The following is a 20,700-nucleotide window of genomic DNA, read 5'->3' as shown; positions in this document are numbered from 1 at the left end:
GTTCCAGTCTCTTCGGGGCGTGGGTTCGAATCCCACCGCTGCCATGAGTGCTTCTGAATGTCTTAGATGCACAACTGTCTGTTTTCTGAACTTAACCTTGTTGTTTGGGACTTTACAACTGAAAAGTTGCTGCACACTTTTAAACAGAGAGCATTGTTTGGAAACGTCTTCAAAACTTTATCGCGGAATTTCTTCAAAACATCAAATTACTTGGAAACTTCATGTTAGTCTCTTTCACCTAATCTTGAACCTGCAGATTTTCGTCCAATGTCCTCGCTTTTGTTTAAAGCAGTGCATTTTCCTTTTCTACACAATTTGACAATAGGTTGCGGGCGGTAGTGTGGCCGAGTGGTCTAAGGCGCTGGATGTAAGCTCCTGTCTCTCTGGAGGCGTGGGTTCAAATCCCACCACTGCCAATTGGAATTTTGTGAACAGAGATCATACTCAACTTAACGGCCATCCGCTTGGTAAAGTGTATCGCTGTGGTTGCTTTCCGCTTTCCTTAGCTGCAGATAGATTAGAATATGTTTCAAATGACAACATGCATGTGGAAAATAAGGTCACTTTCAGCAGGAAGGGATCTTTTCCTTTTTAAATGTTCTTTTTTCATGTTGCTGAGATGGTAACTCCAAATGATAAAATGAAAACAAGCTTTACAGAGGTAGCGTGGCCGAGCGGTCTAAGGCGCTGGATTAAGGCTCAAGTCTCTTCGGGGGCGTGGGTTCGAATCCCACCGCTGCCATCAGTGCTTTTGAACGTCTTCGATGCACAACTGTCTCCTTTCTGAACTTAACCTAGTTGTTTGGGGCATTTTGGGCTTGTTGTTTTCTGAGATGGTAACTCCATATGATAAAATGAAAACAAGCTTTACAGAGGTAGTGTGGCCGAGCGGTCTAAGGCGCTGGATTAAGGCTCCAGTCTCTTCGGGGGCGTGGGTTCGAATCCCACCGCTGCCATCAGTGCTTTTGAACGTCTTCGATGCACAACTGTCTCCTTTCTGAACTTAACCTAGTTGTTTGGGGCATTTTGGGCTTGTTGCTTTCTGAGATGGTAACTCCATATGATAAAATGAAAACAAGCTTTACAGAGGTAGTGTGGCCGAGCGGTCTAAGGCGCTGGATTAAGGCTCCAGTCTCTTCGGGGGCGTGGGTTCGAATCACACCGCTGCCATCAGTGCTTTTGAACGTCTTCGATGCAGAACTGTCTCCTTTCTGAACTTAACCTAGTTGTTTGGGGCATTTTGGGCTTGTTGTTTTCTGAGATGGTAACTCCATATAAAAAGATAAATTTAGTTTGCAGGGGTAGCGTGGCCGAGCTCTCTTCGGGGGCGTGGGTTCGAATCCCACCGCTGCCATGAGTGCTTCTGAATGTCTTAGATGCACAACTGTCTGTTTTCTGAACTTAACCTTGTTGTTTGGGACTTTACAACTGAAAAGTTGATGCACACTTTTAAACAGAGAGCATTGTTTGGAAACGTCTTCAAAACTTTATCGTGGAATTTCTTCAAAACATCAAATTACTTGGAAACTTCATGTTAGTCTCTTTCACCTAATCTTGAACCTGCAGATTTTCGTCCAATGTCCTCGCTTTTGTTTAAAGCAGTGCATTTTCCTTTTCTACACAATTTGACAATAGGTTGTGGGCGGTAGTGTGGCCGAGTGGTCTAAGGCGCTGGATTTAGGCTCCAGTCTCTCTGGAGGCGTGGGTTCAAATCCCACCACTGCCAATTGGAATTTTGTGAACAGAGATCATACTCAACTTAACGGCCATCCGCTTGGTAAAGTGTATCGCTGTGGTTGCTTTCCGCTTTCCTTTGCTGCAGATAGATTAGAATATGTTTCAAATGACAACATGCATGTGGAACATAAGGTCACTTTCAGCAGGAAGGGATCTTCTCCTTTTTAAATGTTCTTTTTTCATGTTGCTGAGATGGTAACTCCAAATGATAAAATGAAAACAAGCTTTACAGAGGTAGCGTGGCCGAGAGGTCTAAGGCGCTGGATTAAGGCTCCAGTCTCTTCGGGGGCGTGGGTTCGAATCCCACCGCTGCCATATGTGCTTTTGAACGTCTTCGTTGCACAATTGTCTGCTTTCTGAACTTAACCTAGTTGTTTGGGGCTTTTTGGGCTTGTTGCTTTCTGAGATGGTCACTCCAAATGATAAAATGAAAACAAGCTGTACAGAGGGAGCGTGGCCGAGCGGTCTAAGGCGCTGGATTAAGGCTCCAGTCTCTTCGGGGGCGTGGGTTCGAATCCCACCGCTGCCATGAGTGCTTTTGAACGTCTTCAATGCACAACTGTCTGCTTTCTGAACTTAACCTAGTTGTTTGGGGCATTTTGGGCTTGTTGTTTTCTGAGATGGTAACTCCATATAAAAAAATAAATTTTGTTTGCAGGGGTAGCGTGGCCGAGCGGTCTAAGGCGCTGGATTAAGGTTCCAGTCTCTTCGGGGGCGTGGGTTCGAATCCCACCGCTGCCATGAGTGCTTCTGAATGTCTTACATGCACAACTGTCTGTTTTCTGAACTTAACCTTGTTGTTTGCGACTTTACAACTGAAAAGTTGCTGCACACTTTTAAACAGAGAGCATTGTTTGGAAACGTCTTCAAAACTTTATCGTGGAATTTCTTCAAAACATCAAATTACTTGGAAACTTCATGTTAGTCTCTTTCACCTAATCTTGAACCTGCAGATTTTCGTCCACTGTCCTCGCTTTTGTTTAAAGCAGTGCATTTTCCTTTTCTACACAATTTGACAATAGGTTGTGGGCGGTAGTGTGGCCGAGTGGTCTAAGACGCTGGATTTAGGCTCCAGTCTCTCTGGAGGCGTGGGTTCAAATCCCACCACTGCCAATTGGAATTTTGTGAACAGAGATCATACTCAACTTAACGGCCATCCGCTTGGTAAAGTGTATCGCTGTGGTTGCTTTCCGCTTTCCTTTGCTGCAGATAGATTAGAATATGTTTCAAATGACAACATGCATGTGGAACATAAGGTCACTTTCAGCAGGAAGGGATCTTCTCCTTTTTAAATGTTCTTTTTTCATGTTGCTGAGATGGTAACTCCAAATGATAAAATGAAAACAAGCTTTACAGAGGTAGCGTGGCCGAGAGGTCTAAGGCGCTGGATTAAGGCTCCAGTCTCTTCGGGGGCGTGGGTTCGAATCCCACCGCTGCCATCTGTGCTTTTGAACGTCTTCGTTGCACAATTGTCTGCTTTCTGAACTTAACCTAGTTGTTTGGGGCTTTTTGGGCTTGTTGCTTTCTGAGATGGTCACTCCAAATGATAAAATGAAAACAAGCTGTACAGAGGGAGCGTGGCCGAGCGGTCTAAGGCGCTGGATTAAGGCTCCAGTCTCTTCGGGGGCGTGGGTTCGAATCCCACCGCTGCCATGAGTGCTTTTGAACGTCTTCAATGCACAACTGTCTGCTTTCTGAACTTAACCTAGTTGTTTGGGGCATTTTGGGCTTGTTGTTTTCTGAGATGGTAACTCCATATAAAAAAATAAATTTAGTTTGCAGGGGTAGCGTGGCCGAGCGGTCTAAGGCGCTGGATTAAGGTTCCAGTCTCTTCGGGGGCGTGGGTTCGAATCCCACCGCTGCCATGAGTGCTTCTGAATGTCTTACATGCACAACTGTCTGTTTTCTGAACTTAACCTTGTTGTTTGCGACTTTACAACTGAAAAGTTGCTGCACACTTTTAAACAGAGAGCATTGTTTGGAAACGTCTTCAAAACTTTATCGTGGAATTTCTTCAAAACATCAAATTACTTGGAAACTTCATGTTAGTCTCTTTCACCTAATCTTGAACCTGCAGATTTTCGTCCAATGTCCTCGCTTTTGTTTAAAGCAGTGCATTTTCCTTTTCTACACAATTTGACAATAGGTTGTGGGCGGTAGTGTGGCCGAGTGGTCTAAGGCGCTGGATTTAGGCTCCAGTCTCTCTGGAGGCGTGGGTTCAAATCCCACCACTGCCAATTGGAATTTTGTGAACAGAGATCATACTCAACTTAACGGCCATCCGCTTGGTAACGTGTATCGCTGTGGTTGCTTTCCGCTTTCCTTTGCTGCAGATAGATTAGAATATGTTTCAAATGACAACATGCATGTGGAACATAAGGTCACTTTCAGCAGGAAGGGATCTTTTCCTTTTTAAATGTTCTTTTTTCATGTTGCTGAGATGGTAACTCCAAATGATAAAATGAAAACAAGCTTTACAGAGGTAGCGTGGCCGAGAGGTCTAAGGCGCTGGATTAAGGCTCCAGTCTCTTCGGGGGCGTGGGTTCGAATCCCACCGCTGCCATCTGTGCTTTTGAACGTCTTCGTTGCACAACTGTCTGCTTTCTGAACTTAACCTAGTTGTTTGGGGCATTTTGGGCTTGTTGTTTTCTGAGATGGTAACTCCATATAAAAAAATAAATTTAGTTTGCAGGGGTAGCGTGGCTGAGCGGTCTAAGGCGCTGGATTAAGGTTCAAGTCTCTTCGGGGCGTGGGTTCGAATCCCACCGCTGCCATCAGTGCTTCTGAATGTCTTAGATGCACAACTGTCTGTTTTCTGAACTTTACCTTGTTGTTTGGGACTTTACAACTGAAAAGTTGATGCACACTTTTAAACAGAGAGCATTGTTTGGAAACGTCTTCAAAACTTTATCATGGAATTTCTTCAAAACATCAAATTACTTGGAAACTTCATGTTAGTCTCTTTCACCTAATCTTGAACCTGCAGATTTTCGTCCAATGTCCTCGCTTTTGTTTAAAGCAGTGCATTTTCCTTTTCTACACAATTTGACAATAGGTTGTGGGTGGTAGTGTGGCCCAGTGGTCTAAGGCGCTGGATTTAGGCTCCAGTCTCTCTGGAGGCGTGGGTTCAAATCCCACCACTGCCAATTGGAATTTTGTGAACAGAGATCATACTCAACTTAACGGCCATCCGCTTGGTAAAGTGTATCGCTGTGGTTGCTTTCCGCTTTCCTTTGCTGCAGATAGATTAGAATATGTATCAAATGACAACATGCATGTGGAACATAAGGTCACTTTCAGCAGGAAGGGGTCTTTTCCTTTTTAAATGTTCTTTTTTCATGTTGCTGAGATGGTAACTCCAAATGATAAAATGAAAACAAGCTGTACAGAGGTAGCGTGGCCGAGCGGTCTAAGGCGCTGGATTAAGGCTCCAGTCTCTTCGGGGGCGTGGGTTCGAATCCCACCGCTGCCATGAGAGCTTTTGAACGTCTTTGATGCACAACTGTCTCCTTTCTGAACTTAACCTAGTTGTTTGGGGCATTTTGGGCTTGTTGTTTTCTGAGATGGTAACTCCATATAAAAAAATAAATTTAGTTTGCAGGGGTAGCGTGGCCGAGCGGTCTAAGGCGCTGGATTAAGGTTCCAGTCTCTTCGGGGGCGTGGGTTCGAATCCCACCACTGCCAAGAGTGCTCCTGAATGTCTTAGATGCACAACTGTCTGTTTTCTGAACTTAACCTTGTTGTTTGGGACTTTACAACTGAAAAGTTGCTGCACACTTTTAAACAGAGAGCATTGTTTGGAAACGTCTTCAAAACTTTATCACAGAATTTCTTCAAAACATCAAATTACTTGGAAACTTCATGTTAGTCTCTTTCACCTAATCTTGAACCTGCAGATTTTCGTCCAATGTCCTCGCTTTCCTTTAAAGCAGTGCATTTTCCTTTTCTACACAATTTGACAATAGGATGTGGGCGGTAGTGTGGCCGAGTGGTCTAAGGCGCTGGATTTAGGCTCCAGTCTCTCTGGAGGCGTGGGTTCAAATCCCACCACTGCCAATTGGAATTTTGTGAACAGAGATCATACTCAACTTAACGGCCATCCGCTTGGTAAAGTGTATCGCTGTGGTTGCTTTCCGCTTTCCTTTGCTGCAGATAGATTAGAATATGTATCAAATGACAACATGCATGTGGAACATAAGGTCACTTTCAGCAGGAAGGGGTCTTTTCCTTTTTAAATGTTCTTTTTTCATGTTGCTGAGATGGTAACTCCAAATGATAAAATGAAAACAAGCTGTACAGAGGTAGCGTGGCCGAGCGGTCTAAGGCGCTGGATTAAGGCTCCAGTCTCTTCGGGGGCGTGGGTTCGAATCCCACCGCTGCCATGAGAGCTTTTGAACGTCTTTGATGCACAACTGTCTCCTTTCTGAACTTAACCTAGTTGTTTGGGGCATTTTGGGCTTGTTGTTTTCTGAGATGGTAACTCCATATAAAAAAATAAATTTAGTTTGCAGGGGTAGCGTGGCCGAGCGGTCTAAGGCGCTGGATTAAGGTTCCAGTCTCTTCGGGGGCGTGGGTTCGAATCCCACCACTGCCAAGAGTGCTCCTGAATGTCTTAGATGCACAACTGTCTGTTTTCTGAACTTAACCTTGTTGTTTGCGACTTTACAACTGAAAAGTTGCTGCACACTTTTAAACAGAGAGCATTGTTTGGAAACGTCTTCAAAACTTTATCGTGGAATTTCTTCAAAACATCAAATTACTTGGAAACTTCATGTTAGTCTCTTTCACCTAATCTTGAACCTGCAGATTTTCGTCCAATGTCCTCGCTTTTGTTTAAAGCAGTGCATTTTCCTTTTCTACACAATTTGACAATAGGTTGTGGGCGGTAGTGTGGCCGAGTGGTCTAAGGCGCTGGATTTAGGCTCCAGTCTCTCTGGAGGCGTGGGTTCAAATCCCACCACTGCCAATTGGAATTTTGTGAACAGAGATCATACTCAACTTAACGGCCATCCGCTTGGTAACGTGTATCGCTGTGGTTGCTTTCCGCTTTCCTTTGCTGCAGATAGATTAGAATATGTTTCAAATGACAACATGCATGTGGAACATAAGGTCACTTTCAGCAGGAAGGGATCTTTTCCTTTTTAAATGTTCTTTTTTCATGTTGCTGAGATGGTAACTCCAAATGATAAAATGAAAACAAGCTTTACAGAGGTAGCGTGGCCGAGAGGTCTAAGGCGCTGGATTAAGGCTCCAGTCTCTTCGGGGGCGTGGGTTCGAATCCCACCGCTGCCATCTGTGCTTTTGAACGTCTTCGTTGCACAACTGTCTGCTTTCTGAACTTAACCTAGTTGTTTGGGGCATTTTGGGCTTGTTGTTTTCTGAGATGGTAACTCCATATAAAAAAATAAATTTAGTTTGCAGGGGTAGCGTGGCTGAGCGGTCTAAGGCGCTGGATTAAGGTTCAAGTCTCTTCGGGGCGTGGGTTCGAATCCCACCGCTGCCATCAGTGCTTCTGAATGTCTTAGATGCACAACTGTCTGTTTTCTGAACTTTACCTTGTTGTTTGGGACTTTACAACTGAAAAGTTGATGCACACTTTTAAACAGAGAGCATTGTTTGGAAACGTCTTCAAAACTTTATCATGGAATTTCTTCAAAACATCAAATTACTTGGAAACTTCATGTTAGTCTCTTTCACCTAATCTTGAACCTGCAGATTTTCGTCCAATGTCCTCGCTTTTGTTTAAAGCAGTGCATTTTCCTTTTCTACACAATTTGACAATAGGTTGTGGGTGGTAGTGTGGCCCAGTGGTCTAAGGCGCTGGATTTAGGCTCCAGTCTCTCTGGAGGCGTGGGTTCAAATCCCACCACTGCCAATTGGAATTTTGTGAACAGAGATCATACTCAACTTAACGGCCATCCGCTTGGTAAAGTGTATCGCTGTGGTTGCTTTCCGCTTTCCTTTGCTGCAGATAGATTAGAATATGTATCAAATGACAACATGCATGTGGAACATAAGGTCACTTTCAGCAGGAAGGGGTCTTTTCCTTTTTAAATGTTCTTTTTTCATGTTGCTGAGATGGTAACTCCAAATGATAAAATGAAAACAAGCTGTACAGAGGTAGCGTGGCCGAGCGGTCTAAGGCGCTGGATTAAGGCTCCAGTCTCTTCGGGGGCGTGGGTTCGAATCCCACCGCTGCCATGAGAGCTTTTGAACGTCTTTGATGCACAACTGTCTCCTTTCTGAACTTAACCTAGTTGTTTGGGGCATTTTGGGCTTGTTGTTTTCTGAGATGGTAACTCCATATAAAAAAATAAATTTAGTTTGCAGGGGTAGCGTGGCCGAGCGGTCTAAGGCGCTGGATTAAGGTTCCAGTCTCTTCGGGGGCGTGGGTTCGAATCCCACCACTGCCAAGAGTGCTCCTGAATGTCTTAGATGCACAACTGTCTGTTTTCTGAACTTAACCTTGTTGTTTGGGACTTTACAACTGAAAAGTTGCTGCACACTTTTAAACAGAGAGCATTGTTTGGAAACGTCTTCAAAACTTTATCACAGAATTTCTTCAAAACATCAAATTACTTGGAAACTTCATGTTAGTCTCTTTCACCTAATCTTGAACCTGCAGATTTTCGTCCAATGTCCTCGCTTTCCTTTAAAGCAGTGCATTTTCCTTTTCTACACAATTTGACAATAGGATGTGGGCGGTAGTGTGGCCGAGTGGTCTAAGGCGCTGGATTTAGGCTCCAGTCTCTCTGGAGGCGTGGGTTCAAATCCCACCACTGCCAATTGGAATTTTGTGAACAGAGATCATACTCAACTTAACGGCCATCCGCTTGGTAAAGTGTATCGCTGTGGTTGCTTTCCGCTTTCCTTTGCAGCAGATAGATTAGAATATGTTTCATATGACAACATGCATGTGGAAAATAAGGTCACTTTCAGCAGGAAGGGATCTTTTCCTTTTTAAATGTTCTTTTTTCATGTTGCTGAGATGGTAACTCCAAACTATAAAATGAAAACAAGCTTTACAGAGGTAGCGTGGCCGAGCGGTCTAAGGCGCTGGATTAAGGCTCCAGTCTATTCGGGGGCGTGGGTTCGAATCCCACCGCTGCCATCAGTGCTTTTGAAAGTCTTCGATGCACATCTGTCTGCTTTCTGAACTTAACCTAGTTGTTTGGGGCATTCTGGGCTTGTTGTTTTCTGAGATGGTAACTCCATATAAAAAAATAAATTTAGTTTGCAGGGGTAGCGTGGCCGAGCGGTCTAAGGCGCTGGATTAAGGTTCCAGTCTCTTTGGGGGCGTGGGTTTGAATCCCACCGCTGCCATGAGTGCTTCTGAATGTCTTAGATGCACAACTGTCTGTTTTCTGAACTTAACCTTGTTGTTTGGGACTTTACAACTGAAAAGTTGCTGCACACTTTTAAACAGAGAGCATTGTTTGGAAACGTCTTCAAAACTTTATCGCGGAATTTCTTCAAAACATCAAATTACTTGGAAACTTCATGTTAGTCTCTTTCACCTAATCTTGAACCTGCAGATTTTCGTCCAATGTCCTCGCTTTTGTTTAAAGCAGTGCATTTTCCTTTTCTACACAATTTGACAATAGGTTGCGGGCGGTAGTGTGGCCGAATGGTCTAAGGCGCTGGATTTAAGCTCCTGTCTCTCTGGAGGCGTGGGTTCAAATCCCACCACTGCCAATTGGAATTTTGTGAACAGAGATCATACTCAACTTAACGGCCATCCGCTTGGTAAAGTGTATCGCTGTGGTTGCTTTCCGCTTTCCTTAGCTGCAGATAGATTAGAATATGTTTCAAATGACAACATGCATGTGGAAAATAAGGTCACTTTCAGCAGGAAGGGATCTTTTCCTTTTTAAATGTTCTTTTTTCATGTTGCTGAGATGGTAACTCCAAATGATAAAATGAAAACAAGCTTTACAGAGGTAGCTTGGCCGAGCGGTCTAAGGCGCTGGATTAAGGCTCAAGTCTCTTCGGGGGCGTGGGTTCGAATCCCACCGCTGCCATCAGTGCTTTTGAACGTCTTCGATGCACAACTGTCTCCTTTCTGAACTTAACCTAGTTGTTTGGGGCATTTTGGGCTTGTTGTTTTCTGAGATGGTAACTCCATATGATAAAATGAAAACAAGCTTTACAGAGGTAGTGTGGCCGAGCGGTCTAAGGCGCTGGATTAAGGCTCCAGTCTCTTCGGGGGCGTGGGTTCGAATCCCACCGCTGCCATCTGTGCTTTTGAACGTCTTCGTTGCACAACTGTCTGCTTTCTGAACTTAACCTAGTTGTTTGGGGCATTTTGGGCTTGTTGTTTTCTGAGATGGTAACTCCATATAAAAAAATAAATTTAGTTTGCAGGGGTAGCGTGGCTGAGCGGTCTAAGGCGCTGGATTAAGGTTCAAGTCTCTTCGGGGCGTGGGTTCGAATCCCACCGCTGCCATCAGTGCTTCTGAATGTCTTAGATGCACAACTGTCTGTTTTCTGAACTTTACCTTGTTGTTTGGGACTTTACAACTGAAAAGTTGATGCACACTTTTAAACAGAGAGCATTGTTTGGAAACGTCTTCAAAACTTTATCATGGAATTTCTTCAAAACATCAAATTACTTGGAAACTTCATGTTAGTCTCTTTCACCTAATCTTGAACCTGCAGATTTTCGTCCAATGTCCTCGCTTTTGTTTAAAGCAGTGCATTTTCCTTTTCTACACAATTTGACAATAGGTTGTGGGTGGTAGTGTGGCCCAGTGGTCTAAGGCGCTGGATTTAGGCTCCAGTCTCTCTGGAGGCGTGGGTTCAAATCCCACCACTGCCAATTGGAATTTTGTGAACAGAGATCATACTCAACTTAACGGCCATCCGCTTGGTAAAGTGTATCGCTGTGGTTGCTTTCCGCTTTCCTTTGCTGCAGATAGATTAGAATATGTATCAAATGACAACATGCATGTGGAACATAAGGTCACTTTCAGCAGGAAGGGGTCTTTTCCTTTTTAAATGTTCTTTTTTCATGTTGCTGAGATGGTAACTCCAAATGATAAAATGAAAACAAGCTGTACAGAGGTAGCGTGGCCGAGCGGTCTAAGGCGCTGGATTAAGGCTCCAGTCTCTTCGGGGGCGTGGGTTCGAATCCCACCGCTGCCATGAGAGCTTTTGAACGTCTTTGATGCACAACTGTCTCCTTTCTGAACTTAACCTAGTTGTTTGGGGCATTTTGGGCTTGTTGTTTTCTGAGATGGTAACTCCATATAAAAAAATAAATTTAGTTTGCAGGGGTAGCGTGGCCGAGCGGTCTAAGGCGCTGGATTAAGGTTCCAGTCTCTTCGGGGGCGTGGGTTCGAATCCCACCACTGCCAAGAGTGCTCCTGAATGTCTTAGATGCACAACTGTCTGTTTTCTGAACTTAACCTTGTTGTTTGGGACTTTACAACTGAAAAGTTGCTGCACACTTTTAAACAGAGAGCATTGTTTGGAAACGTCTTCAAAACTTTATCACAGAATTTCTTCAAAACATCAAATTACTTGGAAACTTCATGTTAGTCTCTTTCACCTAATCTTGAACCTGCAGATTTTCGTCCAATGTCCTCGCTTTCCTTTAAAGCAGTGCATTTTCCTTTTCTACACAATTTGACAATAGGATGTGGGCGGTAGTGTGGCCGAGTGGTCTAAGGCGCTGGATTTAGGCTCCAGTCTCTCTGGAGGCGTGGGTTCAAATCCCACCACTGCCAATTGGAATTTTGTGAACAGAGATCATACTCAACTTAACGGCCATCCGCTTGGTAAAGTGTATCGCTGTGGTTGCTTTCCGCTTTCCTTTGCAGCAGATAGATTAGAATATGTTTCATATGACAACATGCATGTGGAAAATAAGGTCACTTTCAGCAGGAAGGGATCTTTTCCTTTTTAAATGTTCTTTTTTCATGTTGCTGAGATGGTAACTCCAAACTATAAAATGAAAACAAGCTTTACAGAGGTAGCGTGGCCGAGCGGTCTAAGGCGCTGGATTAAGGCTCCAGTCTATTCGGGGGCGTGGGTTCGAATCCCACCGCTGCCATCAGTGCTTTTGAAAGTCTTCGATGCACAACTGTCTGCTTTCTGAACTTAACCTAGTTGTTTGGGGCATTCTGGGCTTGTTGTTTTCTGAGATGGTAACTCCATATAAAAAAATAAATTTAGTTTGCAGGGGTAGCGTGGCCGAGCGGTCTAAGGCGCTGGATTAAGGTTCCAGTCTCTTTGGGGGCGTGGGTTTGAATCCCACCGCTGCCATGAGTGCTTCTGAATGTCTTAGATGCACAACTGTCTGTTTTCTGAACTTAACCTTGTTGTTTGGGACTTTACAACTGAAAAGTTGCTGCACACTTTTAAACAGAGAGCATTGTTTGGAAACGTCTTCAAAACTTTATCGCGGAATTTCTTCAAAACATCAAATTACTTGGAAACTTCATGTTAGTCTCTTTCACCTAATCTTGAACCTGCAGATTTTCGTCCAATGTCCTCGCTTTTGTTTAAAGCAGTGCATTTTCCTTTTCTACACAATTTGACAATAGGTTGCGGGCGGTAGTGTGGCCGAATGGTCTAAGGCGCTGGATTTAAGCTCCTGTCTCTCTGGAGGCGTGGGTTCAAATCCCACCACTGCCAATTGGAATTTTGTGAACAGAGATCATACTCAACTTAACGGCCATCCGCTTGGTAAAGTGTATCGCTGTGGTTGCTTTCCGCTTTCCTTAGCTGCAGATAGATTAGAATATGTTTCAAATGACAACATGCATGTGGAAAATAAGGTCACTTTCAGCAGGAAGGGATCTTTTCCTTTTTAAATGTTCTTTTTTCATGTTGCTGAGATGGTAACTCCAAATGATAAAATGAAAACAAGCTTTACAGAGGTAGCTTGGCCGAGCGGTCTAAGGCGCTGGATTAAGGCTCAAGTCTCTTCGGGGGCGTGGGTTCGAATCCCACCGCTGCCATCAGTGCTTTTGAACGTCTTCGATGCACAACTGTCTCCTTTCTGAACTTAACCTAGTTGTTTGGGGCATTTTGGGCTTGTTGTTTTCTGAGATGGTAACTCCATATGATAAAATGAAAACAAGCTTTACAGAGGTAGTGTGGCCGAGCGGTCTAAGGCGCTGGATTAAGGCTCCAGTCTCTTCGGGGGCGTGGGTTCGAATCCCACCGCTGCCATCTGTGCTTTTGAACGTCTTCGTTGCACAACTGTCTGCTTTCTGAACTTAACCTAGTTGTTTGGGGCATTTTGGGCTTGTTGTTTTCTGAGATGGTAACTCCATATAAAAAAATAAATTTAGTTTGCAGGGGTAGCGTGGCTGAGCGGTCTAAGGCGCTGGATTAAGGTTCAAGTCTCTTCGGGGCGTGGGTTCGAATCCCACCGCTGCCATCAGTGCTTCTGAATGTCTTAGATGCACAACTGTCTGTTTTCTGAACTTTACCTTGTTGTTTGGGACTTTACAACTGAAAAGTTGATGCACACTTTTAAACAGAGAGCATTGTTTGGAAACGTCTTCAAAACTTTATCATGGAATTTCTTCAAAACATCAAATTACTTGGAAACTTCATGTTAGTCTCTTTCACCTAATCTTGAACCTGCAGATTTTCGTCCAATGTCCTCGCTTTTGTTTAAAGCAGTGCATTTTCCTTTTCTACACAATTTGACAATAGGTTGTGGGTGGTAGTGTGGCCCAGTGGTCTAAGGCGCTGGATTTAGGCTCCAGTCTCTCTGGAGGCGTGGGTTCAAATCCCACCACTGCCAATTGGAATTTTGTGAACAGAGATCATACTCAACTTAACGGCCATCCGCTTGGTAAAGTGTATCGCTGTGGTTGCTTTCCGCTTTCCTTTGCTGCAGATAGATTAGAATATGTATCAAATGACAACATGCATGTGGAACATAAGGTCACTTTCAGCAGGAAGGGGTCTTTTCCTTTTTAAATGTTCTTTTTTCATGTTGCTGAGATGGTAACTCCAAATGATAAAATGAAAACAAGCTGTACAGAGGTAGCGTGGCCGAGCGGTCTAAGGCGCTGGATTAAGGCTCCAGTCTCTTCGGGGGCGTGGGTTCGAATCCCACCGCTGCCATGAGAGCTTTTGAACGTCTTTGATGCACAACTGTCTCCTTTCTGAACTTAACCTAGTTGTTTGGGGCATTTTGGGCTTGTTGTTTTCTGAGATGGTAACTCCATATAAAAAAATAAATTTAGTTTACAGGGGTAGCGTGGCCGAGCGGTCTAAGGCGCTGGATTAAGGTTCCAGTCTCTTCGGGGGCGTGGGTTCGAATCCCACCACTGCCAAGAGTGCTCCTGAATGTCTTAGATGCACAACTGTCTGTTTTCTGAACTTAACCTTGTTGTTTGGGACTTTACAACTGAAAAGTTGCTGCACACTTTTAAACAGAGAGCATTGTTTGGAAACGTCTTCAAAACTTTATCACAGAATTTCTTCAAAACATCAAATTACTTGGAAACTTCATGTTAGTCTCTTTCACCTAATCTTGAACCTGCAGATTTTCGTCCAATGTCCTCGCTTTCCTTTAAAGCAGTGCATTTTCCTTTTCTACACAATTTGACAATAGGATGTGGGCGGTAGTGTGGCCGAGTGGTCTAAGGCGCTGGATTTAGGCTCCAGTCTCTCTGGAGGCGTGGGTTCAAATCCCACCACTGCCAATTGGAATTTTGTGAACAGAGATCATACTCAACTTAACGGCCATCCGCTTGGTAAAGTGTATCGCTGTGGTTGCTTTCCGCTTTCCTTTGCAGCAGATAGATTAGAATATGTTTCATATGACAACATGCATGTGGAAAATAAGGTCACTTTCAGCAGGAAGGGATCTTTTCCTTTTTAAATGTTCTTTTTTCATGTTGCTGAGATGGTAACTCCAAACTATAAAATGAAAACAAGCTTTACAGAGGTAGCGTGGCCGAGCGGTCTAAGGCGCTGGATTAAGGCTCCAGTCTATTCGGGGGCGTGGGTTCGAATCCCACCGCTGCCATCAGTGCTTTTGAAAGTCTTCGATGCACAACTGTCTGCTTTCTGAACTTAACCTAGTTGTTTGGGGCATTCTGGGCTTGTTGTTTTCTGAGATGGTAACTCCATATAAAAAAATAAATTTAGTTTGCAGGGGTAGCGTGGCCGAGCGGTCTAAGGCGCTGGATTAAGGTTCCAGTCTCTTTGGGGGCGTGGGTTTGAATCCCACCGCTGCCATGAGTGCTTCTGAATGTCTTAGATGCACAACTGTCTGTTTTCTGAACTTAACCTTGTTGTTTGGGACTTTACAACTGAAAAGTTGCTGCACACTTTTAAACAGAGAGCATTGTTTGGAAACGTCTTCAAAACTTTATCGCGGAATTTCTTCAAAACATCAAATTACTTGGAAACTTCATGTTAGTCTCTTTCACCTAATCTTGAACCTGCAGATTTTCGTCCAATGTCCTCGCTTTTGTTTAAAGCAGTGCATTTTCCTTTTCTACACAATTTGACAATAGGTTGCGGGCGGTAGTGTGGCCGAATGGTCTAAGGCGCTGGATTTAAGCTCCTGTCTCTCTGGAGGCGTGGGTTCAAATCCCACCACTGCCAATTGGAATTTTGTGAACAGAGATCATACTCAACTTAACGGCCATCCGCTTGGTAAAGTGTATCGCTGTGGTTGCTTTCCGCTTTCCTTAGCTGCAGATAGATTAGAATATGTTTCAAATGACAACATGCATGTGGAAAATAAGGTCACTTTCAGCAGGAAGGGATCTTTTCCTTTTTAAATGTTCTTTTTTCATGTTGCTGAGATGGTAACTCCAAATGATAAAATGAAAACAAGCTTTACAGAGGTAGCTTGGCCGAGCGGTCTAAGGCGCTGGATTAAGGCTCAAGTCTCTTCGGGGGCGTGGGTTCGAATCCCACCGCTGCCATCAGTGCTTTTGAACGTCTTCGATGCACAACTGTCTCCTTTCTGAACTTAACCTAGTTGTTTGGGGCATTTTGGGCTTGTTGTTTTCTGAGATGGTAACTCCATATGATAAAATGAAAACAAGCTTTACAGAGGTAGTGTGGCCGAGCGGTCTAAGGCGCTGGATTAAGGCTCCAGTCTCTTCGGGGGCGTGGGTTCGAATCCCACCGCTGCCATCAGTGCTTTTGAACGTCTTCGATGCACAACTGTCTCCTTTCTGAACTTAACCTAGTTGTTTGGGGCATTTTGGGCTTGTTGTTTTCTGAGATGGTAACTCCATATGATAAAATGAAAACAAGCTTTACAGAGGTAGTGTGGCCGAGCGGTCTAAGGCGCTGGATTAAGGCTCCAGTCTCTTCGGGGGCGTGGGTTCGAATCACACCGCTGCCATCAGTGCTTTTGAACGTCTTCGATGCAGAACTGTCTCCTTTCTCAACTTAACCTAGTTGTTTGGGGCATTTTGGGCTTGTTGTTTTCTGAGATGGTAACTCCATATAAAAAGATAAATTTAGTTTGCAGGGGTAGCGTGGCCGAGCTCTCTTCGGGGGCGTGGGTTCGAATCCCACCGCTGCCATGAGTGCTTCTGAATGTCTTAGATGCACAACTGTCTGTTTTCTGAACTTAACCTTGTTGTTTGGGACTTTACAACTGAAAAGTTGCTGCACACTTTTAAACAGAGAGCATTGTTTGGAAACGTCTTCAAAACTTTATCATGGAATTTCTTCAAAACATCAAATTACTTGGAAACTTCATGTTAGTCTCTTTCACCTAATCTTGAACCTGCAGATTTTCGTCCAATGTCCTCGCTTTTGTTTAAAGCAGTGCATTTTCCTTTTCTACACAATTTGACAATAGGTTGTGGGCGGTAGTGTGGCCGAGTGGTCTAAGGCGCTAGATTTAGGCTCCAGTCTCTCTGGAGGCGTGGGTTCAAATCCCACCACTGCCAATTGGAATTTTGTGAACAGAGATCATACTCAACTTAACGGCCATCCGCTTGGTAAAGTGTATCGCTGTGGTTGCTTTCCGCTTTCCTTTGCTGCAGATAGATTAGAATATGTTTCAAATGACAACATGCATGTGGAACATAAGGTCACTTTCAGCAGGAAGGGATCTTCTCCTTTTTAAATGTTCTTTTTTCATGTTGCTGAGATGGTAACTCCAAATGATAAAATGAAAACAAGCTTTACAGAGGTAGCGTGGCCGAGAGGTCTAAGGCGCTGGATTAAGGCTCCAGTCTCTTCGGGGGCGTGGGTTCGAATCCCACCGCTGCCATCTGTGCTTTTGAACGTCTTCGTTGCACAACTGTCTGCTTTCTGAACTTAACCTAGTTGTTTGGGGCTTTTTGGGCTTGTTGCTTTCTGAGATGGTCACTCCAAATGATAAAATGAAAACAAGCTGTACAGAGGGAGCGTGGCCGAGCGGTCTAAGGCGCTGGATTAAGGCTCCAGTCTCTTCGGGGGCGTGGGTTCGAATCCCACCGCTGCCATGAGTGCTTTTGAACGTCTTCAATGCACAACTGTCTGCTTTCTGAACTTAACCTAGTTGTTTGGGGCATTTTGGGCTTGTTGTTTTCTGAGATGGTAACTCCATATAAAAAAATAAATTTAGTTTGCAGGGGTAGCGTGGCCGAGCGGTCTAAGGCGCTGGATTAAGGTTCCAGTCTCTTCGGGGGCGTGGGTTCGAATCCCACCGCTGCCATGAGTGCTTCTGAATGTCTTACATGCACAACTGTCTGTTTTCTGAACTTAACCTTGTTGTTTGCGACTTTACAACTGAAAAGTTGCTGCACACTTTTAAACAGAGAGCATTGTTTGGAAACGTCTTCAAAACTTTATCGTGGAATTTCTTCAAAACATCAAATTACTTGGAAACTTCATGTTAGTCTCTTTCACCTAATCTTGAACCTGCAGATTTTCGTCCAATGTCCTCGCTTTTGTTTAAAGCAGTGCATTTTCCTTTTCTACACAATTTGACAATAGGTTGTGGGCGGTAGTGTGGCCGAGTGGTCTAAGGCGCTGGATTTAGGCTCCAGTCTCCCTGGAGGCGTGGGTTCAAATCCCACCACTGCCAATTGGAATTTTGTGAACAGAGATCATACTCAACTTAACGGCCATCCGCTTGGTAACGTGTATCGCTGTGGTTGCTTTCCGCTTTCCTTTGCTGCAGATAGATTAGAATATGTTTCAAATGACAACATGCATGTGGAACATAAGGTCACTTTCAGCAGGAAGGGATCTTTTCCTTTTTAAATGTTCTTTTTTCATGTTGCTGAGATGGTAACTCCAAATGATAAAATGAAAACAAGCTTTACAGAGGTAGCGTGGCCGAGAGGTCTAAGGCGCTGGATTAAGGCTCCAGTCTCTTCGGGGGCGTGGGTTCGAATCCCACCGCTGCCATCTGTGCTTTTGAACGTCTTCGTTGCACAACTGTCTGCTTTCTGAACTTAACCTAGTTGTTTGGGGCATTTTGGGCTTGTTGTTTTCTGAGATGGTAACTCCATATAAAAAAATAAATTTAGTTTGCAGGGGTAGCGTGGCTGAGCGGTCTAAGGCGCTGGATTAAGGTTCCAGTCTCTTCGGGGCGTGGGTTCGAATCCCACCGCTGCCATGAGTGCTTCTGAATGTCTTAGATGCACAACTGTCTGTTTTCTGAACTTTACCTTGTTGTTTGGGACTTTACAACTGAAAAGTTGATGCACACTTTTAAACAGAGAGCATTGTTTGGAAACGTCTTCAAAACTTTATCATGGAATTTCTTCAAAACATCAAATTACTTGGAAACTTCATGTTAGTCTCTTTCACCTAATCTTGAACCTGCAGATTTTCGTCCAATGTCCTCGCTTTTGTTTAAAGCAGTGCATTTTCCTTTTCTACACAATTTGACAATAGGTTGTGGGTGGTAGTGTGGCCCAGTGGTCTAAGGCGCTGGATTTAGGCTCCAGTCTCTCTGGAGGCGTGGGTTCAAATCCCACCACTGCCAATTGAAATTTTGTGAACAGAGATCATACTCAACTTAACGGCCATCCGCTTGGTAAAGTGTATCGCTGTGGTTGCTTTCCGCTTTCCTTTGCTGCAGATAGATTAGAATATGTATCAAATGACAACATGCATGTGGAACATAAGGTCACTTTCAGCAGGAAGGGATCTTTTCCTTTTTAAATGTTCTTTTTTCATGTTGCTGAGATGGTAACTCCAAATGATAAAATGAAAACAAGCTTTACAGAGGTAGCGTGGCCGAGCGGTCTAAGGCGCTGGATTAAGGCTCCAGTCTCTTCGGGGGCGTGGGTTCGAATCCCACCGCTGCCATCAGTGCTTTTGAACGTCTTCGATGCACAACTGTCTCCTTTCTGAACTTAACCTAGTTGTTTGGGCCATTTTGGGCTTGTTGTTTTCTGAGATGGTAACTCCATATAAAAAAATAAATTTAGTTTGCAGGGGTAGCGTGGCAGAGCGGTCTAAGGCGCTGGATTAAGGTTCCAGTCTTTTCGGGGGCGTGGGTTCGAATCCCACCGCTGCCATGAGTGCTTCTGAATGTCTTAGATGCACAACTGTCTGTTTTCTGAACTTAACCTTGTTGTTTGGGACTTTACAACTGAAAAGTTGCTGCACACTTTTAAACAGAGAGCATTGTTTGGAAACGTCTTCAAAACTTTATCATGGAATTTCTTCAAAACATCAAATTACTTGGAAACTTCATGTTAGTCTCTTTCACCTAATCTTGAACCTGCAGATTTTCGTCCAATGTCCTCGCTTTTGTTTAAAGCAGTGCATTTTCCTTTTCTACACAATTTGACAAGAGGTTGTGGGCGGTAGTGTGGCCAAGTGGTCTAAGGCGCTGGATTTAGGCTCCAGTCTCTCTGGAGGCGTGGGTTCAAATCCCACCACTGCCAATTGGAATTTTGTGAACAGAGATCATACTCAACTTAACGGCCATCCGCTTGGTAAAGTGTATCGCTGTGGTTGCTTTCCGCTTTCCTTTGCTGCAGATAGATTAGAATATGTTTCAAATGACAACATGCATGTGGAACATAAGGTCACTTTCAGCAGGAAGGGATCTTTTCCTTTTTAAATGTTCTTTTTTCATGTTGCTGAGATGGTAACTCCAAAGGATAAAATGAAAACAAGCTTTACAGAGGTAGCGTGGCCGAGAGGTCTAAGGCGCTGGATTAAGGCTCCAGTCTTTTCGGGTGCGTGGGTTCGAATCCCACCGCTGCCGTCAGTGCTTTTGAACGTCTTCGATGCACAACTGTCTGCTTTCTGAACTTAACCTAGTTGTTTGGGGCATTTTGGGCTTGTTGTTTTCTGAGATGGTAACTCCATATAAAAAGATAAATTTAGTTTGCAGGGGTAGCGTGGCCGAGCTCTCTTCGGGGGCGTGGGTTCGAATCCCACCGCTGCCATGAGTGCTTCTGAATGTCTTAGATGCACAACTGTTTGTTTTCTGAACTTAACCTTGTTGTTTGGGACTTTACAACTGAAAAGTTGCTGCACACTTTTAAACAGAGAGCATTGTTTGGAAACGTCTTCAAAACTTTATCACGGAATTTCTTCAAAACATCAAATTACTTGGAAACTTCATGTTAGTCTCTTTCACCTAATCTTGAACCTGCAGATTTTCGTCCAATGTCCTCGCTTTTGTTTAAAGCAGTGCATTTTCCTTTTCTACACAATTTGACAATAGGTTGTGGGTGGTAGTGTGGCCGAGTGGTCTAAGGCGCTGGGTTTAGGCTCCAGTCTCTCTGGAGGCGTGGGTTCAAATCCCACCACTGCCAATTGGAATTTTGTGAACAGAGATCATACTCAACTTAACGGCCATCCGCTTGGTAACGTGTATCGCTGTGGTTGCTTTCCGCTTTCCTTTGCTGCAGATAGATTAGAATATGTTTCAAATGACAACATGCATGTGGAACATAAGGTCACTTTCAGCAGGAAGGGATCTTTTCCTTTTTAAATGTTCTTTTTTCATTTTTGCTGAGATGGTAACTCCAAATGATAAAATGAAAACAAGCTTTACAGAGG

General features: G+C 44.0%; 67 non-coding genes across 67 annotated transcripts; all 67 read left to right on the top strand.

Moving 5' to 3' along the window:
- Nucleotides 1-334: 334 nt before the first annotated feature.
- On the top strand, nt 335-416 carry trnal-uaa (transfer RNA leucine (anticodon UAA)). The gene has a single exon. It is a non-coding gene; the product is annotated as a tRNA-Leu (tRNA).
- A 244-nt stretch (nt 417-660) lies between these two features.
- trnal-aag (transfer RNA leucine (anticodon AAG)) lies at nt 661-742 on the top strand. The gene has a single exon. It is a non-coding gene; the product is annotated as a tRNA-Leu (tRNA).
- Nucleotides 743-874: 132 nt separating this feature from the next.
- trnal-aag (transfer RNA leucine (anticodon AAG)) lies at nt 875-956 on the top strand. The gene has a single exon. It is a non-coding gene; the product is annotated as a tRNA-Leu (tRNA).
- Nucleotides 957-1,088: 132 nt separating this feature from the next.
- trnal-aag (transfer RNA leucine (anticodon AAG)) lies at nt 1,089-1,170 on the top strand. The gene has a single exon. It is a non-coding gene; the product is annotated as a tRNA-Leu (tRNA).
- A 474-nt stretch (nt 1,171-1,644) lies between these two features.
- On the top strand, nt 1,645-1,726 carry trnal-uag (transfer RNA leucine (anticodon UAG)). The gene has a single exon. It is a non-coding gene; the product is annotated as a tRNA-Leu (tRNA).
- Nucleotides 1,727-1,970: 244 nt separating this feature from the next.
- Nucleotides 1,971-2,052, top strand: trnal-aag (transfer RNA leucine (anticodon AAG)). Its single transcript has one exon. It is a non-coding gene; the product is annotated as a tRNA-Leu (tRNA).
- Nucleotides 2,053-2,184: 132 nt separating this feature from the next.
- On the top strand, nt 2,185-2,266 carry trnal-aag (transfer RNA leucine (anticodon AAG)). Its single transcript has one exon. It is a non-coding gene; the product is annotated as a tRNA-Leu (tRNA).
- Nucleotides 2,267-2,396: 130 nt separating this feature from the next.
- On the top strand, nt 2,397-2,478 carry trnal-aag (transfer RNA leucine (anticodon AAG)). The gene has a single exon. It is a non-coding gene; the product is annotated as a tRNA-Leu (tRNA).
- A 290-nt stretch (nt 2,479-2,768) lies between these two features.
- On the top strand, nt 2,769-2,850 carry trnal-uag (transfer RNA leucine (anticodon UAG)). Its single transcript has one exon. It is a non-coding gene; the product is annotated as a tRNA-Leu (tRNA).
- A 244-nt stretch (nt 2,851-3,094) lies between these two features.
- trnal-aag (transfer RNA leucine (anticodon AAG)) lies at nt 3,095-3,176 on the top strand. Its single transcript has one exon. It is a non-coding gene; the product is annotated as a tRNA-Leu (tRNA).
- A 132-nt stretch (nt 3,177-3,308) lies between these two features.
- On the top strand, nt 3,309-3,390 carry trnal-aag (transfer RNA leucine (anticodon AAG)). Its single transcript has one exon. It is a non-coding gene; the product is annotated as a tRNA-Leu (tRNA).
- A 130-nt stretch (nt 3,391-3,520) lies between these two features.
- trnal-aag (transfer RNA leucine (anticodon AAG)) lies at nt 3,521-3,602 on the top strand. The gene has a single exon. It is a non-coding gene; the product is annotated as a tRNA-Leu (tRNA).
- A 290-nt stretch (nt 3,603-3,892) lies between these two features.
- trnal-uag (transfer RNA leucine (anticodon UAG)) lies at nt 3,893-3,974 on the top strand. Its single transcript has one exon. It is a non-coding gene; the product is annotated as a tRNA-Leu (tRNA).
- A 244-nt stretch (nt 3,975-4,218) lies between these two features.
- On the top strand, nt 4,219-4,300 carry trnal-aag (transfer RNA leucine (anticodon AAG)). The gene has a single exon. It is a non-coding gene; the product is annotated as a tRNA-Leu (tRNA).
- A 130-nt stretch (nt 4,301-4,430) lies between these two features.
- On the top strand, nt 4,431-4,511 carry trnal-aag (transfer RNA leucine (anticodon AAG)). The gene has a single exon. It is a non-coding gene; the product is annotated as a tRNA-Leu (tRNA).
- A 290-nt stretch (nt 4,512-4,801) lies between these two features.
- trnal-uag (transfer RNA leucine (anticodon UAG)) lies at nt 4,802-4,883 on the top strand. Its single transcript has one exon. It is a non-coding gene; the product is annotated as a tRNA-Leu (tRNA).
- Nucleotides 4,884-5,127: 244 nt separating this feature from the next.
- On the top strand, nt 5,128-5,209 carry trnal-aag (transfer RNA leucine (anticodon AAG)). The gene has a single exon. It is a non-coding gene; the product is annotated as a tRNA-Leu (tRNA).
- A 130-nt stretch (nt 5,210-5,339) lies between these two features.
- trnal-aag (transfer RNA leucine (anticodon AAG)) lies at nt 5,340-5,421 on the top strand. Its single transcript has one exon. It is a non-coding gene; the product is annotated as a tRNA-Leu (tRNA).
- A 290-nt stretch (nt 5,422-5,711) lies between these two features.
- On the top strand, nt 5,712-5,793 carry trnal-uag (transfer RNA leucine (anticodon UAG)). The gene has a single exon. It is a non-coding gene; the product is annotated as a tRNA-Leu (tRNA).
- A 244-nt stretch (nt 5,794-6,037) lies between these two features.
- trnal-aag (transfer RNA leucine (anticodon AAG)) lies at nt 6,038-6,119 on the top strand. Its single transcript has one exon. It is a non-coding gene; the product is annotated as a tRNA-Leu (tRNA).
- A 130-nt stretch (nt 6,120-6,249) lies between these two features.
- trnal-aag (transfer RNA leucine (anticodon AAG)) lies at nt 6,250-6,331 on the top strand. The gene has a single exon. It is a non-coding gene; the product is annotated as a tRNA-Leu (tRNA).
- A 290-nt stretch (nt 6,332-6,621) lies between these two features.
- trnal-uag (transfer RNA leucine (anticodon UAG)) lies at nt 6,622-6,703 on the top strand. The gene has a single exon. It is a non-coding gene; the product is annotated as a tRNA-Leu (tRNA).
- Nucleotides 6,704-6,947: 244 nt separating this feature from the next.
- trnal-aag (transfer RNA leucine (anticodon AAG)) lies at nt 6,948-7,029 on the top strand. Its single transcript has one exon. It is a non-coding gene; the product is annotated as a tRNA-Leu (tRNA).
- A 130-nt stretch (nt 7,030-7,159) lies between these two features.
- Nucleotides 7,160-7,240, top strand: trnal-aag (transfer RNA leucine (anticodon AAG)). The gene has a single exon. It is a non-coding gene; the product is annotated as a tRNA-Leu (tRNA).
- A 290-nt stretch (nt 7,241-7,530) lies between these two features.
- trnal-uag (transfer RNA leucine (anticodon UAG)) lies at nt 7,531-7,612 on the top strand. Its single transcript has one exon. It is a non-coding gene; the product is annotated as a tRNA-Leu (tRNA).
- A 244-nt stretch (nt 7,613-7,856) lies between these two features.
- Nucleotides 7,857-7,938, top strand: trnal-aag (transfer RNA leucine (anticodon AAG)). The gene has a single exon. It is a non-coding gene; the product is annotated as a tRNA-Leu (tRNA).
- Nucleotides 7,939-8,068: 130 nt separating this feature from the next.
- Nucleotides 8,069-8,150, top strand: trnal-aag (transfer RNA leucine (anticodon AAG)). The gene has a single exon. It is a non-coding gene; the product is annotated as a tRNA-Leu (tRNA).
- Nucleotides 8,151-8,440: 290 nt separating this feature from the next.
- Nucleotides 8,441-8,522, top strand: trnal-uag (transfer RNA leucine (anticodon UAG)). The gene has a single exon. It is a non-coding gene; the product is annotated as a tRNA-Leu (tRNA).
- Nucleotides 8,523-8,766: 244 nt separating this feature from the next.
- trnal-aag (transfer RNA leucine (anticodon AAG)) lies at nt 8,767-8,848 on the top strand. The gene has a single exon. It is a non-coding gene; the product is annotated as a tRNA-Leu (tRNA).
- A 130-nt stretch (nt 8,849-8,978) lies between these two features.
- Nucleotides 8,979-9,060, top strand: trnal-aag (transfer RNA leucine (anticodon AAG)). Its single transcript has one exon. It is a non-coding gene; the product is annotated as a tRNA-Leu (tRNA).
- A 290-nt stretch (nt 9,061-9,350) lies between these two features.
- trnal-uaa (transfer RNA leucine (anticodon UAA)) lies at nt 9,351-9,432 on the top strand. The gene has a single exon. It is a non-coding gene; the product is annotated as a tRNA-Leu (tRNA).
- Nucleotides 9,433-9,676: 244 nt separating this feature from the next.
- On the top strand, nt 9,677-9,758 carry trnal-aag (transfer RNA leucine (anticodon AAG)). Its single transcript has one exon. It is a non-coding gene; the product is annotated as a tRNA-Leu (tRNA).
- A 132-nt stretch (nt 9,759-9,890) lies between these two features.
- On the top strand, nt 9,891-9,972 carry trnal-aag (transfer RNA leucine (anticodon AAG)). The gene has a single exon. It is a non-coding gene; the product is annotated as a tRNA-Leu (tRNA).
- Nucleotides 9,973-10,102: 130 nt separating this feature from the next.
- Nucleotides 10,103-10,183, top strand: trnal-aag (transfer RNA leucine (anticodon AAG)). Its single transcript has one exon. It is a non-coding gene; the product is annotated as a tRNA-Leu (tRNA).
- Nucleotides 10,184-10,473: 290 nt separating this feature from the next.
- Nucleotides 10,474-10,555, top strand: trnal-uag (transfer RNA leucine (anticodon UAG)). Its single transcript has one exon. It is a non-coding gene; the product is annotated as a tRNA-Leu (tRNA).
- Nucleotides 10,556-10,799: 244 nt separating this feature from the next.
- trnal-aag (transfer RNA leucine (anticodon AAG)) lies at nt 10,800-10,881 on the top strand. The gene has a single exon. It is a non-coding gene; the product is annotated as a tRNA-Leu (tRNA).
- A 130-nt stretch (nt 10,882-11,011) lies between these two features.
- Nucleotides 11,012-11,093, top strand: trnal-aag (transfer RNA leucine (anticodon AAG)). Its single transcript has one exon. It is a non-coding gene; the product is annotated as a tRNA-Leu (tRNA).
- A 290-nt stretch (nt 11,094-11,383) lies between these two features.
- On the top strand, nt 11,384-11,465 carry trnal-uag (transfer RNA leucine (anticodon UAG)). The gene has a single exon. It is a non-coding gene; the product is annotated as a tRNA-Leu (tRNA).
- A 244-nt stretch (nt 11,466-11,709) lies between these two features.
- Nucleotides 11,710-11,791, top strand: trnal-aag (transfer RNA leucine (anticodon AAG)). The gene has a single exon. It is a non-coding gene; the product is annotated as a tRNA-Leu (tRNA).
- Nucleotides 11,792-11,921: 130 nt separating this feature from the next.
- Nucleotides 11,922-12,003, top strand: trnal-aag (transfer RNA leucine (anticodon AAG)). The gene has a single exon. It is a non-coding gene; the product is annotated as a tRNA-Leu (tRNA).
- A 290-nt stretch (nt 12,004-12,293) lies between these two features.
- trnal-uaa (transfer RNA leucine (anticodon UAA)) lies at nt 12,294-12,375 on the top strand. The gene has a single exon. It is a non-coding gene; the product is annotated as a tRNA-Leu (tRNA).
- Nucleotides 12,376-12,619: 244 nt separating this feature from the next.
- trnal-aag (transfer RNA leucine (anticodon AAG)) lies at nt 12,620-12,701 on the top strand. Its single transcript has one exon. It is a non-coding gene; the product is annotated as a tRNA-Leu (tRNA).
- A 132-nt stretch (nt 12,702-12,833) lies between these two features.
- trnal-aag (transfer RNA leucine (anticodon AAG)) lies at nt 12,834-12,915 on the top strand. The gene has a single exon. It is a non-coding gene; the product is annotated as a tRNA-Leu (tRNA).
- Nucleotides 12,916-13,045: 130 nt separating this feature from the next.
- trnal-aag (transfer RNA leucine (anticodon AAG)) lies at nt 13,046-13,126 on the top strand. The gene has a single exon. It is a non-coding gene; the product is annotated as a tRNA-Leu (tRNA).
- Nucleotides 13,127-13,416: 290 nt separating this feature from the next.
- Nucleotides 13,417-13,498, top strand: trnal-uag (transfer RNA leucine (anticodon UAG)). The gene has a single exon. It is a non-coding gene; the product is annotated as a tRNA-Leu (tRNA).
- Nucleotides 13,499-13,742: 244 nt separating this feature from the next.
- Nucleotides 13,743-13,824, top strand: trnal-aag (transfer RNA leucine (anticodon AAG)). Its single transcript has one exon. It is a non-coding gene; the product is annotated as a tRNA-Leu (tRNA).
- A 130-nt stretch (nt 13,825-13,954) lies between these two features.
- trnal-aag (transfer RNA leucine (anticodon AAG)) lies at nt 13,955-14,036 on the top strand. Its single transcript has one exon. It is a non-coding gene; the product is annotated as a tRNA-Leu (tRNA).
- A 290-nt stretch (nt 14,037-14,326) lies between these two features.
- On the top strand, nt 14,327-14,408 carry trnal-uag (transfer RNA leucine (anticodon UAG)). Its single transcript has one exon. It is a non-coding gene; the product is annotated as a tRNA-Leu (tRNA).
- Nucleotides 14,409-14,652: 244 nt separating this feature from the next.
- On the top strand, nt 14,653-14,734 carry trnal-aag (transfer RNA leucine (anticodon AAG)). The gene has a single exon. It is a non-coding gene; the product is annotated as a tRNA-Leu (tRNA).
- A 130-nt stretch (nt 14,735-14,864) lies between these two features.
- On the top strand, nt 14,865-14,946 carry trnal-aag (transfer RNA leucine (anticodon AAG)). The gene has a single exon. It is a non-coding gene; the product is annotated as a tRNA-Leu (tRNA).
- Nucleotides 14,947-15,236: 290 nt separating this feature from the next.
- Nucleotides 15,237-15,318, top strand: trnal-uaa (transfer RNA leucine (anticodon UAA)). Its single transcript has one exon. It is a non-coding gene; the product is annotated as a tRNA-Leu (tRNA).
- Nucleotides 15,319-15,562: 244 nt separating this feature from the next.
- On the top strand, nt 15,563-15,644 carry trnal-aag (transfer RNA leucine (anticodon AAG)). The gene has a single exon. It is a non-coding gene; the product is annotated as a tRNA-Leu (tRNA).
- Nucleotides 15,645-15,776: 132 nt separating this feature from the next.
- Nucleotides 15,777-15,858, top strand: trnal-aag (transfer RNA leucine (anticodon AAG)). Its single transcript has one exon. It is a non-coding gene; the product is annotated as a tRNA-Leu (tRNA).
- Nucleotides 15,859-15,990: 132 nt separating this feature from the next.
- trnal-aag (transfer RNA leucine (anticodon AAG)) lies at nt 15,991-16,072 on the top strand. The gene has a single exon. It is a non-coding gene; the product is annotated as a tRNA-Leu (tRNA).
- A 474-nt stretch (nt 16,073-16,546) lies between these two features.
- On the top strand, nt 16,547-16,628 carry trnal-uag (transfer RNA leucine (anticodon UAG)). Its single transcript has one exon. It is a non-coding gene; the product is annotated as a tRNA-Leu (tRNA).
- A 244-nt stretch (nt 16,629-16,872) lies between these two features.
- On the top strand, nt 16,873-16,954 carry trnal-aag (transfer RNA leucine (anticodon AAG)). Its single transcript has one exon. It is a non-coding gene; the product is annotated as a tRNA-Leu (tRNA).
- Nucleotides 16,955-17,086: 132 nt separating this feature from the next.
- trnal-aag (transfer RNA leucine (anticodon AAG)) lies at nt 17,087-17,168 on the top strand. Its single transcript has one exon. It is a non-coding gene; the product is annotated as a tRNA-Leu (tRNA).
- A 130-nt stretch (nt 17,169-17,298) lies between these two features.
- On the top strand, nt 17,299-17,380 carry trnal-aag (transfer RNA leucine (anticodon AAG)). Its single transcript has one exon. It is a non-coding gene; the product is annotated as a tRNA-Leu (tRNA).
- A 290-nt stretch (nt 17,381-17,670) lies between these two features.
- On the top strand, nt 17,671-17,752 carry trnal-uag (transfer RNA leucine (anticodon UAG)). Its single transcript has one exon. It is a non-coding gene; the product is annotated as a tRNA-Leu (tRNA).
- Nucleotides 17,753-17,996: 244 nt separating this feature from the next.
- trnal-aag (transfer RNA leucine (anticodon AAG)) lies at nt 17,997-18,078 on the top strand. The gene has a single exon. It is a non-coding gene; the product is annotated as a tRNA-Leu (tRNA).
- A 130-nt stretch (nt 18,079-18,208) lies between these two features.
- Nucleotides 18,209-18,289, top strand: trnal-aag (transfer RNA leucine (anticodon AAG)). Its single transcript has one exon. It is a non-coding gene; the product is annotated as a tRNA-Leu (tRNA).
- Nucleotides 18,290-18,579: 290 nt separating this feature from the next.
- trnal-uag (transfer RNA leucine (anticodon UAG)) lies at nt 18,580-18,661 on the top strand. Its single transcript has one exon. It is a non-coding gene; the product is annotated as a tRNA-Leu (tRNA).
- A 244-nt stretch (nt 18,662-18,905) lies between these two features.
- On the top strand, nt 18,906-18,987 carry trnal-aag (transfer RNA leucine (anticodon AAG)). The gene has a single exon. It is a non-coding gene; the product is annotated as a tRNA-Leu (tRNA).
- Nucleotides 18,988-19,117: 130 nt separating this feature from the next.
- On the top strand, nt 19,118-19,199 carry trnal-aag (transfer RNA leucine (anticodon AAG)). Its single transcript has one exon. It is a non-coding gene; the product is annotated as a tRNA-Leu (tRNA).
- A 290-nt stretch (nt 19,200-19,489) lies between these two features.
- On the top strand, nt 19,490-19,571 carry trnal-uag (transfer RNA leucine (anticodon UAG)). Its single transcript has one exon. It is a non-coding gene; the product is annotated as a tRNA-Leu (tRNA).
- A 244-nt stretch (nt 19,572-19,815) lies between these two features.
- trnal-aag (transfer RNA leucine (anticodon AAG)) lies at nt 19,816-19,897 on the top strand. Its single transcript has one exon. It is a non-coding gene; the product is annotated as a tRNA-Leu (tRNA).
- Nucleotides 19,898-20,371: 474 nt separating this feature from the next.
- trnal-uag (transfer RNA leucine (anticodon UAG)) lies at nt 20,372-20,453 on the top strand. The gene has a single exon. It is a non-coding gene; the product is annotated as a tRNA-Leu (tRNA).
- Nucleotides 20,454-20,700: the final 247 nt, after the last annotated feature.

This window comes from Astyanax mexicanus, unplaced genomic scaffold (assembly GCF_023375975.1).
Source record: "Astyanax mexicanus isolate ESR-SI-001 unplaced genomic scaffold, AstMex3_surface scaffold_114, whole genome shotgun sequence".
Taxonomy (NCBI): Eukaryota; Metazoa; Chordata; class Actinopteri; order Characiformes; family Acestrorhamphidae; genus Astyanax; species Astyanax mexicanus.
The sequence above is the reverse complement of the archived record's forward strand: the minus strand, read 5'-3'. Positions and strand labels throughout refer to the sequence as shown.